Raw genomic sequence first — 16,346 nt, forward strand, 5'->3', positions numbered from 1 at the left:
CGTTGGAATCGTGTTTTCTGTGCTCTGGCGTCATTTCGTTGGAAGGGAATTTTTTGTGCTCTGTGGGGATTTTGATGGAAGCCAATTTTTTGTGTTCTCGGGTGATTGCATTGAAAGCTAATATTCGTGTTCTAGTGTGATTTCGTGGGAAGCGAATTTTTTGTGCTCTAGGATGATTTCTTTGGAAGCGAATATTTGTGTTCCCAGGAGATTTCTTTGGAAGTGAATTTATTCTGTTCTGGGGTAATTTCGTTGGAAGCAAATTTTTTGTGTTCTGGGTGATTTCGTTGCAAGCAAATTTTTTGTGTTCAGGGTTAATTTCGTTGGAAGCGAATTTTTGAGGTATGGGGTCATATCGTTGGACGCGTGTTTTCTGGGCTCTGGAGTCATTTCTTTGGAAGCGAATTTTTCGTGCCCTTGGGTGATTTTGTTGGAAGCGAATTTTTTTCTGTTCTTGGGTGATTTCGTTGAAAGCAAATTTTTTATGATCTAGGGTGATTTCGTTGGAAGTGAATATTTTTCTGCTCATGGGTGATTTGGTTGGAGGCGAATTTTTTGGCTTCTGTGATGATTTTTATGGAAGCGAATTTTTTATGTTCTAGGGTGTTTTCGTTGGAAGGGAATTTTTTGTGCTCTGGGGTGATTTTTTGGAAGCCAATTTTTTGTGTTTCGGGTGATTTCATTGAAAGCTAATTTTTGTGTTCTAGCGTGATTTTGTTGGAAGCGAATTTTTTGTCTTCTGGGGTGATTTCGATGGAAGCAATTTTTTTTCTGTTCAGTGAATTTCGTTGGACGTGAATTTTTTGTGTTCTCGGGTGATTTCGTTGAAAGGTAATTTTTTGTTTTCTAGGGTGATTTTGTTGGAAGCGAATTTTTTTGTGCTCTGGGATGATTTCTTTGGAAGCGAATATTTGTGTTCCCAGGAGATATGGTTGGAAGCGAATTTATTGTTTTCTGTGGTAATTTCTTTGGAAGCGAATTTTTTGTGTTTTCGGGTGATTTCGATGGAAGCAAATTTTTCAAATATGGGGTAATTTCGTTGGAAGCGTGTTTTCTGTGCTCTGGAGTGATTTCGTTGGAAGTGAATTTTTTGTGCTCTGGGGTGATTTCATTGGAAGCGAATATTTGTGTTCTCAGGAGATTTCGTTGGAAAAGAATTTTTTGTCTTCTGGGGTAATATTGTTGGAAGAGAATATTTTGTGTTCTCTGGTTTTTTCGAAGGAAGCAAATTTTTGAAGTAGCAGATTATTTCGTTGGAAGCGTATTTTCTGTGCTCTGGAGTCATTTCGTTCGAAGCGAAATTTTGTGCTCGGGGGTGATTTTGTTGGAAGCAAATATTTGTGTTCTCAGGAGATTTCGTTGCAAGCGAATTTTTTGTATTCTGGTGTTATTTTGTTGGAAGGGAATTTTTTTGTGTTCTCGGATGATTTCGTTGGAAGCGAATTTTTTGTGTTTTGGGGTGATTTCGATGGATACAAATTTTTGAAGTAAGGGGTCATTTCGTTGGAAGCGGGTTTCTGTACTCTGGATTCATTTCGTTGGAAGCGAATTTTTTCTGTTCTCGGGTGATTTTGATGGAAGCAAATTTTTGAAGTATGGGGTCATATCTTTGGAAACGAATTTTTTGTGTTCTCGGGTGATTTCGTTGGAAGTGAATTTTTTCTGCTCTGGGGTGATTTTGTTGGAAGCGAAATTTTTGTGTTCTCAGTTGATTTCGTTGAAAGTGAATTTTTGTGTTATACGGTTATTTCGTTGGAAGCGAATTTTTTGTGCTCTGGGATGATATCTTTGGAAGCAAATATTTGTGTTCTCAGGAGATTTCGTTGGAAAAGAATTTTTTGTCTTCTGGGGTAATATCGTTGGAAGAGAATTTTTTGTGTTCTCTGGTTTTTTTGATGGAAGCAAATTTTTGACGTAGGGGGTCATTTGGTTGGAAGCGTGTTTTCTGTGCCCTTTAGTCATTTCGTTGGAAGCAAATTTTTTGTACTCTGGGGTGATTTCGTTGGAAGCTAATTTTTGTGTTCTCAGGAGATTTCGTTGCATGCGAATTTTTTGTGTTCTCGAGTAATTTTGTTGGAAGCAAATTTTTTGTGTTCTCGGGTGATTTCGTTGAAAGCGAATTTTTGCGTTCAAGGGGGATTTTGTTGGAAGCGTATTTTTTGTGCTCTGGGATGATATCTATTGAAGCGAATTTTTTGTGTTCCCTGGTGATTTCGATGGAAGCAAATTTTTGAAGTATGGGATCATTTAGTTGGAAGCGTGTTTTCTGTGCTCTGGAGTCATTTCGTTGGAAGCGAATTTTTTGTGTTCTGGGGTGATTTCTTTGGAAGCGAATATTTGTATTCTCAGAAAATTTCGTTGAAAGCGAATTTTTTGTGTTCTTGGGTAATTTCGTTGGAAGCGAATTTTTTATGTTCTCCGGTTTTCGATGGCAGCAAATTTTTTAAGTAGGGGGTCATTTCGTTGAAATCGTGTTTTATGTGCTCTGGAGTCATTTCGTTGGAAGGAAATTTTTTGTGCTCTGGGGTGATTTCATTGAAAGCTATTTTTTTGTGTTCTAGTGTGATTTCTTTGGAAGCGAATTTTTCGTGCTCTTGGGTGATTTCGTTGGAAGCGAATATTTGTGTTCACAGGAGATTTCTTTGCAAGCGAATTTTTTGTGTTCTGGGGTGATTTCGTTGGAAGCGAATTTTTTGTGCTGTGGGGTGATTTCGTTGGAAGCCAATATTTGTGTTCTCAGGAGATTTTGTTGCAGGCAAATTTTTCGTGCTCTTGGGTGATTTCGTTGGAAGCGAATATTTGTGTTCACAGGAGATTTCATTGCAAGCGAATTTTTTGTGTTCTAGGGTAATTTTTTGGAAGCGAATTTTTCGTACTCTGGGATCATATCTTTGGAAACGAATATTTGTGTTCTCAGGAGATTTCGTTGGAAAAGAATTTTTTGTCTTCTGGGGTAATATCGTTGGAATAGAATTTTTTATGTTCTCCGGTTTTTTTGATTGAAGCAAATTTTTGATGTAGGGGTTCATTTTGTTGGAAGCGTGTTTTCTGTGCTCTGGAGTCACTTGGTTGGAAGAGAATTTTTTGTGTTCTGGGTTGATTACTTTGGAAGCAAATTTTTTCGTGCTCTGGAGTGATTTCGTTGGAAGCGAATTTTTTGTGTTCTTGGGTGATTTCGTTGAAAACTGATTTTTTGTGTTCTAGCATGATTTCCTTGGAAGCGAATTTTTTGTGTTCCTGGGTGATTTCGATGGAAGCAAATTTTTTCTGTTCTATGGTAATTTTGTTGGATGTGAATCGTTTGTGTTCTCAGGTGATTTCGTTGAAAGGGAATTTTTTGTGTTAGAGGGTGATTTTGTTGGAAGCGAATATTTTTGTACTCTGGGATGATTTGTTTGGAAGCGAATATTTGTGTTTTCAGGAGATTTCGTTGGAAGCGAATTTTTTTGTGTTCTGGGGTAATTTTGTTGGAAGCAAATTATTTGTGTTCCTGGGTGATTTCGATGGAAGCACATTTTTGAAATATTGGGTCATTTCGTGGAAAGCGTGTTTTCTGTGCTCTGGAGTAATTTCGTTGGAAGCAAATTTTTTGTGTTCTGGGGAGATTTCGTTGGAAGCGAATATTTTTGTTCTCAGAAAATTTCGTTGCAAGCGAATTTTTTGTGTTCTGGGGTAATTTCGTTGGAAGCGAATTTTTTATGTTCTCTGGTTTTTCGATGGAAGAAAATTTTTGAAGTAGGGGGTCATTTCGTTGGAATAGTGTTTTCTGTGCTCTGGAGTCATTTCGTTGGAAGGGAATTTTTTGTGCTCTGGGGTGATTTCTTTGGAAGCGAATTTTTTGTGCTCTGGGATGATATCTTTGGAAGCGAATATTTGTGTTCTCAGGAGATTTCGTTGGAAAAGAATTTTTTGTCTTCTGAGGTAATATCTTTGGAAGAGAATTTTTTATGTTCTCCGTTTTTTTCGATGGAAGCAAATTTTTGAAGTAGGGGGTCATTTCGTTGGAATCGTGTTTTATGTACTCTGGAGTCAATTCGTTGGAAGGGAATGTTTTGTGCTCTGGGGTGATTTCATTGAAAACTAATTTTTTTGTGTTCTAGCGTGTTTTCTTTGGAAGAGAATTTTTGTGTTCTGGGGTGATTTCGATGGAAGCAAATATTTTCTGTTCTGTGGTAATTTCGTTGGACGTGAATTTTTTGTGTTCTCGGGTGATTTCGTTGAAAGTGAATTTTTTGTGTTCTATGGTGATTTCTTTGGAAGCGAATTTTTTGTGCTCTGGGATGATTTCTTTGGAAGCGAATATTTCTGTTCCCAGGAGATTTCATTGGAAGCGATTTTTTGTGTTCTGGGGTAATTTCGTTGGAAGCAAATTTTTTGTGTTCTCGGGTGATTTCGATGGAAGCAAATTTTTGAAGTATGGGGTCATATCGTTGGAAGCGTGTTTTCTGTGCTCTGGAGTCATTTCTTTGGAAGCGAATTTTTCGTGCTCTGGGGTGCTTTCGTTGGAAGCGAATTTTTTTGTGCTCTGGGATGATTTCTTTGGAAGTGAATATTTGTGTTCTCAGGAGATTTCGTTAGAAAAGAATTTTTTGTCTTCTTGGGTAATCTCGTTGGAAGAGAATTTTTTGTGTTCTCTGGTTTATTCGATGGAAGCAAATTTTTGAATTAAGGGGTCATTTCGTTGCAAGCGTGTTTTCTGTGCTCTGGAGTCATTTCTTTGGATGCGAATTTTTTGTGCTTTGGTGTGATTTCGCTGGAAGCGAATATTTGTGTTCTCAGGAGATTTCGTTGCAAGCGAATTTTTTGTGTTCTGGGGTAATTTCGTTGGAAGCGAATTTTTTGTGTTCTCGGGTGATTTCGATGGAAACAAATATTTGAAATATTGGGTCATTTCGTTGGAATCGTGTTTTCTGTGCTCTGGAGTCCTTTCGTTGGAAGGGAATTTTTTGTGTTCTCGGGTGATTTCAATGGAAGCAAATTTTTGAAGTATGGGATCATTTCGTTGGAAGCTCGTTTTCTGTGCTCTGGAGTCATTTCGTTTGAAGCCTATTTTTTGTGTTCTGGGTTAAATTCGTTGGAAGCGAATTTTTTGTGTTCTCCGGTTTTTTCAATGGAAGCAAATTATTGAAATAGGGGGTCATTTCATTGGAAGCGTGTTTTCTGTGCTCTGGAGTCATTTCATTGGAAGCGAATTTTTTGTGTTCTGGGGTGATTTCGTTGGAAGCGATTATATGTGTTCTCAGAAGATTTCGTTGCAGGCGAATTTTTTGTGTTCTGGGGTAATTTCTTTGAAAGCGAATTTTTGGTGTTCTCAGGTGATATCGTTGAAAGCGAATTTTTTTATTCTAGGGTGATTTCTTTGGAAGCGAATTTTTTGTGCTCTGGGGTGAGTTCGTTGGATGCGAATATTTGTGTTCTCAGGAGGTTTCATTGGAAAAGAAATTTTTGTCTTCTGGGGTAATTTCATTGGAAGCGAAATTTTTGTGTTCTCAGGTGATTTCGATGGAAGCAAATATATGAAATAGGGGGACATTTTGTTGGAATCGTGTTTTCTGTGCTCTGGAGTCCTTTCGTTGGAAGTGAATATTTTGTGCTCTGGGGTGATTTCGTAGGAAGCGATTTTTTTGTGTTCTCGGGTGATTTCATTGAAAGGGAATTTTTGCGTTCTAGTGTGATTTCATTGGAAGCGAATTTTTTGTGCTCTGGGACGATTTCGTTGGAAGCGAATATTTGTGTTCTCAGGAGATTTCATTGCAAGCGAATTTTTTGTGTTCTGGGTTGATTTCATTGGAAGCGAATTTTTTGTGTTCTCTGGTGATTTCTTTGAAAGGAAATTTTGTGTTTTCAGGTGATTTATTTGAAAAAGCTAATTTTTTGTGTTGTAGTGTGATTTCGTTGGAAGCAAATTTTTTTTATTCTGGGGTGATTTCGATGGAAGCAAATTTTTTTCTGTTCTGTGATAATTTCGTTGGACGTGAATTTTTTGTGTTATCGGGTGTTTTCGTTGGAAGCGAATATATGTGTCCTCAGAAGATTTCGTTGAAAGCGAATTTTTTGTGCTCTGGGGTGATTTCTTTGGAAGCGAATATTTGTGTTCTCAGGAGATTTCCTTGCAAGCGAATTTTTTGTGTTCTGGGGTAATTTCGTTGGAAGCGTATTTTTGTGTTCTCTGGTTTTTTCGATGGAAGCAAATTTTTTAGGTAGGGGGTCATTTCGTTTGAAGCGTGTTTTCTGTGCTCTGGAGTCATTTCGTTGGAAGCGAATTTTTTGTGTTCTCTGGTGATTTCGATGGAAGCAAATATTTGAAGTATGAGATCATTTTGTTGAAAGCATGTTTTCTGTGCTCTGGAGTAATTTCGTTGGAAGCGAATTTTTTGTGTTCTGGGGTGATTTCGTCGGAAGCAAATATTTGTGTTCTCAGAAAATTTCGTTGCAAGCGAATTTTTTTGTTCTGGGGTGATTTCGTTAGAAGCGAATATTTGTGTTCTCAGAAAATTTCGTTGCAAGTGAATTTTTTGTGTTCTGGGGTAATTTTTTTGAAAGCGAATTTTTTATGTTCTCCGGTTTTTCGATGGAAGCAAATTTTTTAAGTAGGGGGTCATTTCGTTGGATTCGTGTTTTATGTGCTCTGGAGTCATTTCGTTGGAAGAGAATTTTTTGTGCTCAGGGGTGATTTCATTGAACGCTAATTTTTTGGGTTCTAGCGTGATTTCTTTGGAAGAGAATTTTTTGTGTTCTCGGGTGATTTTGATGGAAGCAAAATTTTTCTGTTCTGTGGTAATTTCGTTGGACGTGATTTTTTGTGTTCTCAGGTGATTTTGTTGAAAGGAAATTTTTTGTGTTCTATGGTGAATTCGTTGGAAGCGAATTTTCTGTGCTCTGGAGTCATTTCGTTGGAAGCTATTTTTTTGTGTTCTCGGGTGATTTCGTTGAAAGGGAATGTTTTGTGTTCTAGGGTGATTTCGTTGGCAGCGAATTTTTTGTGTTCAGGGGTGATTTCGATGGAAGCAAATTTTTGAAGTATGGGGTCATATCATTGGAAGCATGTTTTCTGTGCTCTGGAGTCATTTCTTTGGAAGCGAATTTTTCGTGCTCTTGGGTGATTTCGTTCGAAGGGAATTTTTTGTGCTCTGGGATGATATCTTTGGAAGCGAATATTTGTGTTCTCACGAGATTTCGTTTGAAAAGAAGTTTTTGTCTTCTGGGGTAATATCATTGGAAGAGAATTTTTTGTCTTCTGTGGTGATTTCGATGGAAGCGATTTTTTTTTTTTGTTCTATGGTGTTTTCGTTGGAAGCGAATTTTTTGTGTTCTTGGGTGATTTCATTGAAAGGGAATTTTTGTGTTCTAGGGTAATTTCGTTGGAAGCAAATTTTTTGTGCTCTGGGACGATTTCGTTGGAAGCGAATTTTTGTGTTCTCAGGAGATTTCATTACAAGTGAATTTTTTGTGTTCTGGGGTGATTTCATTGGAAGCGAATTTTTTGTGTTCTCACGTGATTTCTTTGAAAGGAAATTTTGTGTTTTCGGGTGATTTCGTTGAAAAAGCTAATTTTTTGTGTTCTAGCGTGATTTCATTGGAAGCAATTTTTTTTTATTCTGGGGTGATTTCGATGGAAGCAAATTTTTTTCTGTTCTGTGATAATTTCGTTGGACGTGAATTTTTTGTGTTATCGGGTGCTTTCGTTGGAAGCGAATTTTTTTGTGCTCTGGGATGATTTCTTTGGAAGCGAATATTTGTGTTCTCAGGAGATTTCATTGGAAAAGAATTTTTTGTCTTCTGGGGTAATCTCGTTGGAAGCGAATTTTTTGTGTTCTCTGGTGATTTCGATGGAAGCAAATATTTGTGTTCTCAGAAAATTTCGTTGCAAGCGAATTTTTTGTGTTCTGGGGTAATTTCTTTGGAAGCGAATATTTGTGTTCTCAGAAAATTTCTTTGCAAGCGAATTTTTTTGTTCTGTGGTGATTTCGTTGGAAGCGAATATTTGTGTTCTCAGAAAATTTCGTTGTGTTCTCCGGTTTATTCATTGGAAGCAAATTTTTGAAGTAGGGGGTCATTTCGTTGCAAGCGTGTTTTCTGTGCACTGGAGTCATTTCGTTGGATGCGAATTTTTTGTGCTTTGGTGTGATTTCGCTGGAAGCGAATATTTGTGTTCTCAGGAGATTTCGTTGCAAGTGAATTTTTTGTGTTCTGAGGTGATTTCGTTGGAAGTGAATTTTTTGTGTTCTCAGGTGATTTCGATGGAAACAAATTTTTGAAGTAGGGGGTCATTTCGTTGGAAGCGTGTTTTCTGTGCTCTGGAGTCATTTCCTTTCAAGGGAATTTTTTGTGCTCTCGGGTGATTTCATTGCAAGTGAATTTTTTGTGTTCTCGGGTGATTTCGTTGAAAATGCTAATTTTTTGTGTTCTAGCATGATTTGGTTGGAAGCAAATTTTTTGTATTATGGGGTGATTTCGATCAAAGCAAATTTTTCTGTTCTGTGATAATTTCGTTGGACGTGAATTTTTTGTGTCATCGGGTGATTTTGTTGGAAGCGAATTTTTTTGTGCTCTGGGATGATATCTTTGGAAACGAATATTTGTGTTTTCAGGAGATTTCGTAGGAAAAGAATTTTTTGTCTTCTGGGGTAATATCGTTGGAAGAGAATTTTTTGTGTTCTCCGGTTTTTTTGATGGAAGCAAATTTTTGAAGTAGGGGGTCATTTCGTTGCAAGCGTGTTTTCTGTGCTCTGGAGTCATTTCGTTGGATGCGAATTTTTTGTGCTTTGGTGTGATTTCGTTGGAAGTGAATATTTGTGTTCTCAGGAGATTTCGTTGGAAAAGAATTTTTTGTCTTCTGCGGTAATATCGTTGGAAGAGAATTTTTTGTGTTCTCCGGTATTTTCGATGGAAGCAAATTTTGAAGTAGGGTGTCTTTTCGTTGGAAGCATGTTTTCGTTGCTCTGGAGTCATTTCTTTGGAAGCGAATTTTTTGTGCTCTGAGGTGATTTTGTTGGAAGCAAATATTTGTGTTCTCAGGAGATTTCGTTGCAAGCAAATTTTTTGTGTTCTGCGGTGATTTTTTTGGAAGGGAATTTTTTGTGTTCTCGGGTGATATCGTTGAAAGGGAATTTTTTGTGTTCTGGGATAAATTCATTGGAAGCAATTTTTTTGTGTTCTGGGGTGATTTCGATGGAAGCGAATTTTTTGTGTTCTCAGGTGATTTCCTTGAAAGGGAATTTTTGTTTTCTAGGGTGATTTCTTTGGAAGAGAAGTTTTTTTGCGCTGGGATGATATCTTTGGAAGCAAGTATTTGTGTTATCAGGAGATTTCGATGGAAAAGAATTTTTTGTCTTCTGGGGTAATATCGTTGGAAGAGAATTTTTTGTGTTCTCCGCTTTTTTTCGATATAAGCAAATTTTTGAAGTAGGGAGTCATTTCGTTGGAAGCGAGTTTTCTGTGCTCTGGAGTCATTTCTTTGGAAGCAAATTTTTTGTGTTCTGGGGTGATTTCGTTGGAAGCAAATTTTTTATGTTCTAGGGTGATTTCGTTGGAAGTAACTTTTTTGTGCTCTGGGGTGATTTGTTTGGAAGCAAATTTTTTGTCTTCTGTGGTGATTTCAATAGAAGTGAATTTTCTGTGTTCTCGGGTGATTTCGTTGGAAGCGTGTTTTCTGTGCTCTGGAGTCATTTCGTTGGAAGCGAATTTTTTGTACTCTGGGGTGATTTCGTTGGAAGCGAATATTTGTGTTCTCAGGAGTTTTCGTTGCAAGCGAATTTTTTGTGTTCTCGAGTGATTTCATTGAAAGGGAATTTTTGTGTTCTCGGGTTATTTCCTTGAATGGGAATTTTTGTGTTCTAGGGTGATTTCTTTGGAAGCGAAGTTTTTGTGCGCTGGGATGATATCTTTGGAAGCTAGTATTTGTGTTATCAGGAGATTTCGTTGGAAAAGAATTTTTTGTCTTCTGGGGTAATATCGTTGGAAGAGAATTTTTTGTGTTCTCCGGTTTTTTCGATGGAAGCAAATTTTTGAAGTAGGGAGTCATTTAGTTGGAAGCGAGTTTTCTGTAGTCTGGAGTCATTTCTTTGGAAGAGAATTTTTTGTGTTCTGGGGTGATTTCGTTGGAAGCAAATTTTTTGTGTTCTTGGGTGATTTCTTTGAAAGGGAATTTTTGTGTTCTAGGGTGATTTCATTGGATTCGAATTTTTTGTGCTCTGGGATGATATTTTTGGAAGCGAATATTTGTGTTCTCAGGACATTTCGTTGGAAAAGAATTTTTTGTCTTCTGGGGTAATATCGTTAGAAGAGAATTTTTTGTGTTCTTGGGTGATTTCGATGGAAGCATATTTTTGAAGTATGGGGTCATTTTGTTGGAAGCATGTTTTCTGTGCTCTGGAGTCATTTCGTTGGAAGCGAATTTTTTGTTTTCGGGGGTGATTTCATTGGAAGCGAATTTTTTGTGTTCTGGGGTAATTTTGTTGGAACCGAATTTTTTCTGTTCTCGGGTGATTTCGTTGGAAGCGTGTTTTCTGTTCAATGGAGGCATTTTGTTGGAAGCCAATTTTTTGTACTCTGGGGTGATTTCGTTGGAAGCGAATATTTGTGTTCTCAGGAGATTTCGTTGGAAGCGAATTTTTGTGTTCTGGGGTGATTTCGTTGGAAGCGAATTTTTTGTGTTCTCAGGTGATTTCTTTGAAAGGGAATTTTTGTGTTCTAGGGTGATTTCATTGGAAGCGAATTTTTTGTGCTCTGGGATGATATCTTTGGAAGCGAATATTTGTGTTCTCAGTAGATTTCGTTGGGAAAGAAATTTTTGTCTTCGGGGGTAATTTCTTTGGAAGTGAATTTTTTGGGTTCTTGGGTGATTTCCATGGAAGTAAATTTTTGAAGTATGGGATCATTTCGTTGGAGGCATGTTTTCTGTATTCTGGAGTCATTTCGTTGGAAGCAAATTTTTTGTGTTCTCAGGTGATTTTTTTGAAAGGGAATTTTTTTGTTCTAGGGTGATTTCGTGGGAATTAAATTATTCGTGCTCTGGGATGATATCTTTGAATGCGAACATATTTGTTCTCAGGAGATTTCGTTGGAAAAAATTTTGTCTTCTGGGGTAATATCGTTGGAAGAGAATTTTTTGTGTTCTCCTTTTTTTTCGATGGAAGCAAATTTTTGAAGAAGTGGTTCATTTCGTTGGAAGCAAATTTTTTTGTGCTCTGGGGTGATTTCGTTGGAAGCGAATATTTGTCTTCTCAGGAGATTTCGTTGCAAGCGATTTTTTTGTCTTCTGGGTTCATTTCGTTGGAAGCGAATTTTTTGTGTTCTCGGGTGATTTCTATGGAAGCAAATTTTTGAAGTACGGTTTCATTTTGTTGGAAGCATGTTTTCTGTGCTCTGGAGTCATTTCGTTGGAAGCGAATTTTTTGTGTTCTCGGGTGATTTCGTTGAAAAATAATTTTTTGTGTTCTAGCATGATTTCGTTGGAAGCGAATTTTTGTGTTCTGTGGTGATTTCGAAGGAAGGAATTTTTTTCTGTTCTGTGGTAATTTCTTTGGACGTGAATTTTTTGTGTTCTCAGGAGAATTCTTTGAATGGGAATTTTTTATGTTCTAGGGTGATTTTGTTGGAAGTGAATTTTTTTCTGCTCTGGGATGATTTTTGGAAGCAAACATTTGTGTTCTCAGGAGATTTCGTTGGAAATGAATTTTTTGTGTTATGGGGGTAATATCGTTGGACGAGAATATTTTGTGTTCTCCGGACTTTTCGATGGAAGTAAATTTTTGAAGTATGGGGTCATTTCGTTGGAAGCATGTTTTCTGTGCTCTGGAGTCATTTCGTTGGAAGCAAATTTTTTGTGCTCTGTGGTGATTTCGTTGGAAGCGAATATTTTTGTTCTCAGGAGATTTCGTTCCAAGCGAATTTTTTCTGTTCTGGGGTGATTTCGTTGAAAACTAATTTTTTGTGTTCTAGCATGATTTCGTTGGAAGCAAATTTTTTGTGTCCTGGGGTAATTTCGAAGGAAGGAAATTTTTTCTGTTCTGTGGTAATTTCGTTGGACGTGAATTTTTTGTGTTCTCGGGAGATTTCGTTGAAAGGGAATTTTTTGTGCTCTGGAATGATATCTCTGGAAGTGAATATTTGTGTTCTCAGGAGATTTCTTGGGAAAAGAATTTTTGTCTTCTGGGGTAATATCGTTGGAAGAGAATTTTTTGAGTTGTCTGGTTTTTTCGATGGAAGCAATTTTTTGAAGTAGGGGGTCATTTCGTTGGAAGCGTGTTTTCTGTGCTCTGGAGTCATTTTGTTGGAAGCGAATTTTTTGTGCTCTGGGGTGATTTTGTTGGAAGCGAATTTTTTGTGTTCTCGGGCGATTTCTTTGAAAGGGAATTTTTGTGTTCTAGGGTGATTTCGTTGGAAGGGAATTTTTTGTGCTCTGGGATGATATCTTTGGAAGCGAATATTTGTGTTCTCAGGAGATTTCTGTGGAAAAGAGTTTTTTGTGTTCTCCGGTTTTACGATAGAAACAAATTTTTGAAGTAGGGGGTCATTTCGTTGGAAGCGTGTTTTCTGTGTTCTGGAGTCATTTCGTTGGAAGCGAATTTCTTTTGTTCTCGGGTGATTTCTTTGAAAGGGAATTTTTGTTTTCTGAGGTGATTTCATTGGAAGCGAATTTTTTGTGTTCTCGGGTGATTTCCTTGAAAGGGAATTTTTGTGTTCTAGGATGATTTCTTTGGAAGAGAAGTTTTTGTGCGCTGGGATGATATCTTTGGAAGCAAGTATTTGTGTTATCAGGAGATTTCGTTGGAAAAGAATTTTTTGTCTTCTGGGGTACTATCGTTGGAAGAGAATTTTTTGTGTTCTCCAGTCTTCTCGATGGAAGCAAATTTTTGAAGTAGGGGGTCATTTCGTTGGAAGCATGTTTTCTGTGCTCTGGAGTCATTTGGTTGGAGGTGAATTTTTTGTGTTCTGAGGTGATTTCGTTGGAAGTGAATTTTTTGTTTTCTTGGGTGATTTCGTTGAAAACTGATTTTTTGTGTTCTAGCATGATTTCCTTGGAAGCGAATTTTTTGTGTTCTGGGGTGATTTCGATGGAAGGAAATTTTTTTCTATTGTGTGGTAATTTCGTTGGAAGCGAATTTTTTGTGTTCTGGGGTAAATTCGATGGAATAGAAATTTTTGTGCTCTCAGGACTTTTCGATGGAAGCAAATTTTTGAAGTAGGGAGTCATTTCATTGGAAGCTAATTTTTTGTGCTGTGGGATGTTTTCTTTGGAAGCGAATGTTTTTGTTCTCAGGAGATTTCGTTGGAAGCGAATTTTTTGTGTTCTGGGGTAATTTCGATGGAATAGAAATTTTTGTGCTCTCAGGACTTTTCGATGGAAGCAAAGTTTTGAAGTAGGAGGTCATTTCGTTGGAAGCATGTTTTCAGAGCTCTGGAGTCATTTCGTTGGAAGCGAATTTTTTGTGCTCTGGGTTGATATCATTGGAAGCGAATTTTTTGTGTTCTGAGGTGATTTCGTTGAAAGGGAATTTTTGGTGTTCTGGGATGATTTCGTTGGAAGCGAATTTTTTTGTGATCAGGGATGATATCTTTGGAAGCGAATATTTGTGTTTTCAGGAGATTTCGTTGGAAAAGAATTTTTTCTCTTCTGGGGTAATATCATTGGAAGAGAATTTTTTGTGTTCTCCGGTTTCTTCAATGGAAGCAAATTTTTGAAGTAAGGGGTCATTTCGTTCGAAGCGAGTTTTCTGTGTCCTGGAGTCATTTCTTTGGAAGCGAATTTTTTGTGTTTTCGGGTGATTTCAACGGAAAAAAATTTTGAAGTATGGTATCATTTTGTTTGAAGCGTGTTTTCTGTGCTCTGGAGTCATTTCGATGGAATCGAATATTTTGTGTTCTGGGGAGATTTCGTTGGAAGCGAACATTTGTGTTCTCAGAAGATTTCGTTGCAAGCGAATTTTTTCTGTTCTCCGGTTTTTTCGATGGAAGTAAATTTTTGAGTAGGCAGTCATTTCGTTGGAAGCGTGTTTTCTGTGCTCTGGAGTCATTTCGTTGGAAGTGAATTTTTTGTGCTCTGGGTTGATTTCGTTGGAGGCGAATTTTTTGTGTTCTGGGGTCATTTCATTGGAAGCGTGCTTTCTGTGCTCTAGAGTCATTTCGTTGGAAGCGAATTTTTTGTGCTCTGGGGTGATTTCGTTGAAAGCGAATTTTTTGTGTTCTCTGGTGATTTCATTGAAAGGGAATTTTTTTGTTCTAGGGTAATTTTGTTGGAAGCGAATTTTTGTATCTGGGATGATATCTTTGAAAGCAAATATTTGTGTACTCAGGAGATTTCGTTGGCATAGAATTTTATTTATTCTGGGGTAATATCTTTGGAATAGAATTTTTTGTGTTCACCGGTTTTTTTGATGGAAGCACATTTTGAAGTAGGGGGTCATTTCGTTGGAAGCGTGTTTTCTGTGCTCTGGAGTCATTTCGTTGGAAGCGAATTTTTTGTGTTCTGGGTTGATTTCGTTGGAAGCAAATTTTTTGTGTTCTCGTGTGATTTCATTGAAAGGGAATTTTTGTGTTCTATGGTGATTTCGTTGGAAGTGAATTTTTTGCTCTGGGATGATATCTTTGGAAGCGAATATTTGTGTTCTCAGGAGATTTTGTTGGAATAGAATTTTTGTCTTCTGGGGTAATATCGTTGGAAGAGAATTTTTTGTGTTCTTCGTTTTCCGATGGAAGCAAATTTTTTAATTAGGGGGTCATTTCATTGGAAGCGTGTTTTCTGTGCTCTGGAGTCATTTCGTTGGAAGCGAATTTTTTGTGCTCTGGGGTGATTTTGTTGGAAGCGAAAACTTGTGTTCTCAGGAGGTTTCGTTGCACGCGAATTTTTTGTGTTCTGTGGTGATTTAGTTGGAAGCGAATTTTTTGTGTTCTCGGGTTATTTCTTTGAAACGGAAATTTTGTGTTCTAGGGTGATTTCGTTGAAAGCGAATTTTTTATTCTCTGGTATGATATATCTGGAAGTGAATATTTGTGTTCTCAGGAGATTTCGTTTTAAAAGAAATTTTTGTCTACTTTGGTAATTTCGTTGGAGTCAATTTTTTGTGTTCTCGGGTGATTTCGATAGAAGCAAATTTTTGAAGTAGGTGGTCATTTCGTTGGAAGCGTGTTTTCTGTGCTCAGGAGTCATTTCGTTGGAAGCGAATTTTTTGTGCTCTGGGGTGATTTCGTTGGAAGCAAATTTTTTGTGTTCTCGGGTGATTTCATTGAAAGGGAATCTTTTCGTTCTTGGGTGATTACGTTGGAAGCGAATATTTTGTGATCTGGGATGATATTTTGGAAAGCGAATATTTCTGTTCTCAGGAGATTTCGCTGGAAAAGAATTTTTTGTCTTCTGGGGTAATATCATTTGAAGAGAATATTTTTGTTCTCCGGTCTTTTCGATGGAAGCAAATTTTTGAAGTAGGGGGTCATTTTATTGGAATCGTGTTTTCTGTGCTTTGGAGTCATTTCGTTGGAAGGAAATTTTTTGCGTTCTGGGGTGATTTCGTTTGAAGAGAATTTTTTTGTGTTCTAGCGTGATTTCGTTGGAAGCGAATTTTTTGTGTTCTCGGGTGATTTCGATGGAAGCAAATTTTTTTTTGTTCTGTGGTAATTTCTTTGGAAGCGAATTTTTTGTGTTTTCGGGTGTTTTCGTTGAAAGGGAATTATTGTGTTCTAGGGTGATTTCTTTGGAAGCGAATTTTTTGTGCTCTGGGATGGTATCTTTGGAAGCGAATATTTGTTTCTCAGGAGATTTTGTTGGAAAAGAATTTTTGTCTTCTGGGGTAATATCGTTGGAAGCGAATTTTTTGTGCTCTGGGATGATATCTTTGGAAGCGAATATTTGTGTTCTCAGGAGATTTCGCTGGAAAATAATTTTTGTGTTCTGGGGTAATATCGTTGGAAGCGAATTTTTTGTGCTCTGGGATGATATCTTTGGAAGCGAATATTTGTGTTCTCAGGAGATTTCGCTGGAAAATAATTTTTGTGTTCTGGGGTAATATCGTTGGAAGCGAATTTTTTGTGCTCTGTGGTGATTTCGTTGGAAGCGAATTTTTGTGTTCTCAGGAGATTTCGTTGCAAGCGAATTTTTTGTGTTCTGGGTTGATTTCGTTGGAAGCGAATTTTTTGTGTTCTCGGGTGATTTCGATGGAAGCAAATTTTTTCTGTTCTGTGCTAATTTCGTTGGAAGCGAAATTTTGTTTTCTCGGGGGATTTCAATGAAAGGGAATTTTTGTGTTGTAGGGTGATTTCTTTGGAAGAGTAAATTTTGTGCTCTGGGATGATATCTTTAAGAACGAATATTTGTTTTCTCAGGAGATTTCGTTGCAAAAGAATTTTTT

This window comes from Meriones unguiculatus, chromosome 5 (assembly GCF_030254825.1).
Source record: "Meriones unguiculatus strain TT.TT164.6M chromosome 5, Bangor_MerUng_6.1, whole genome shotgun sequence".
Taxonomy (NCBI): domain Eukaryota; kingdom Metazoa; phylum Chordata; class Mammalia; order Rodentia; family Muridae; genus Meriones; species Meriones unguiculatus.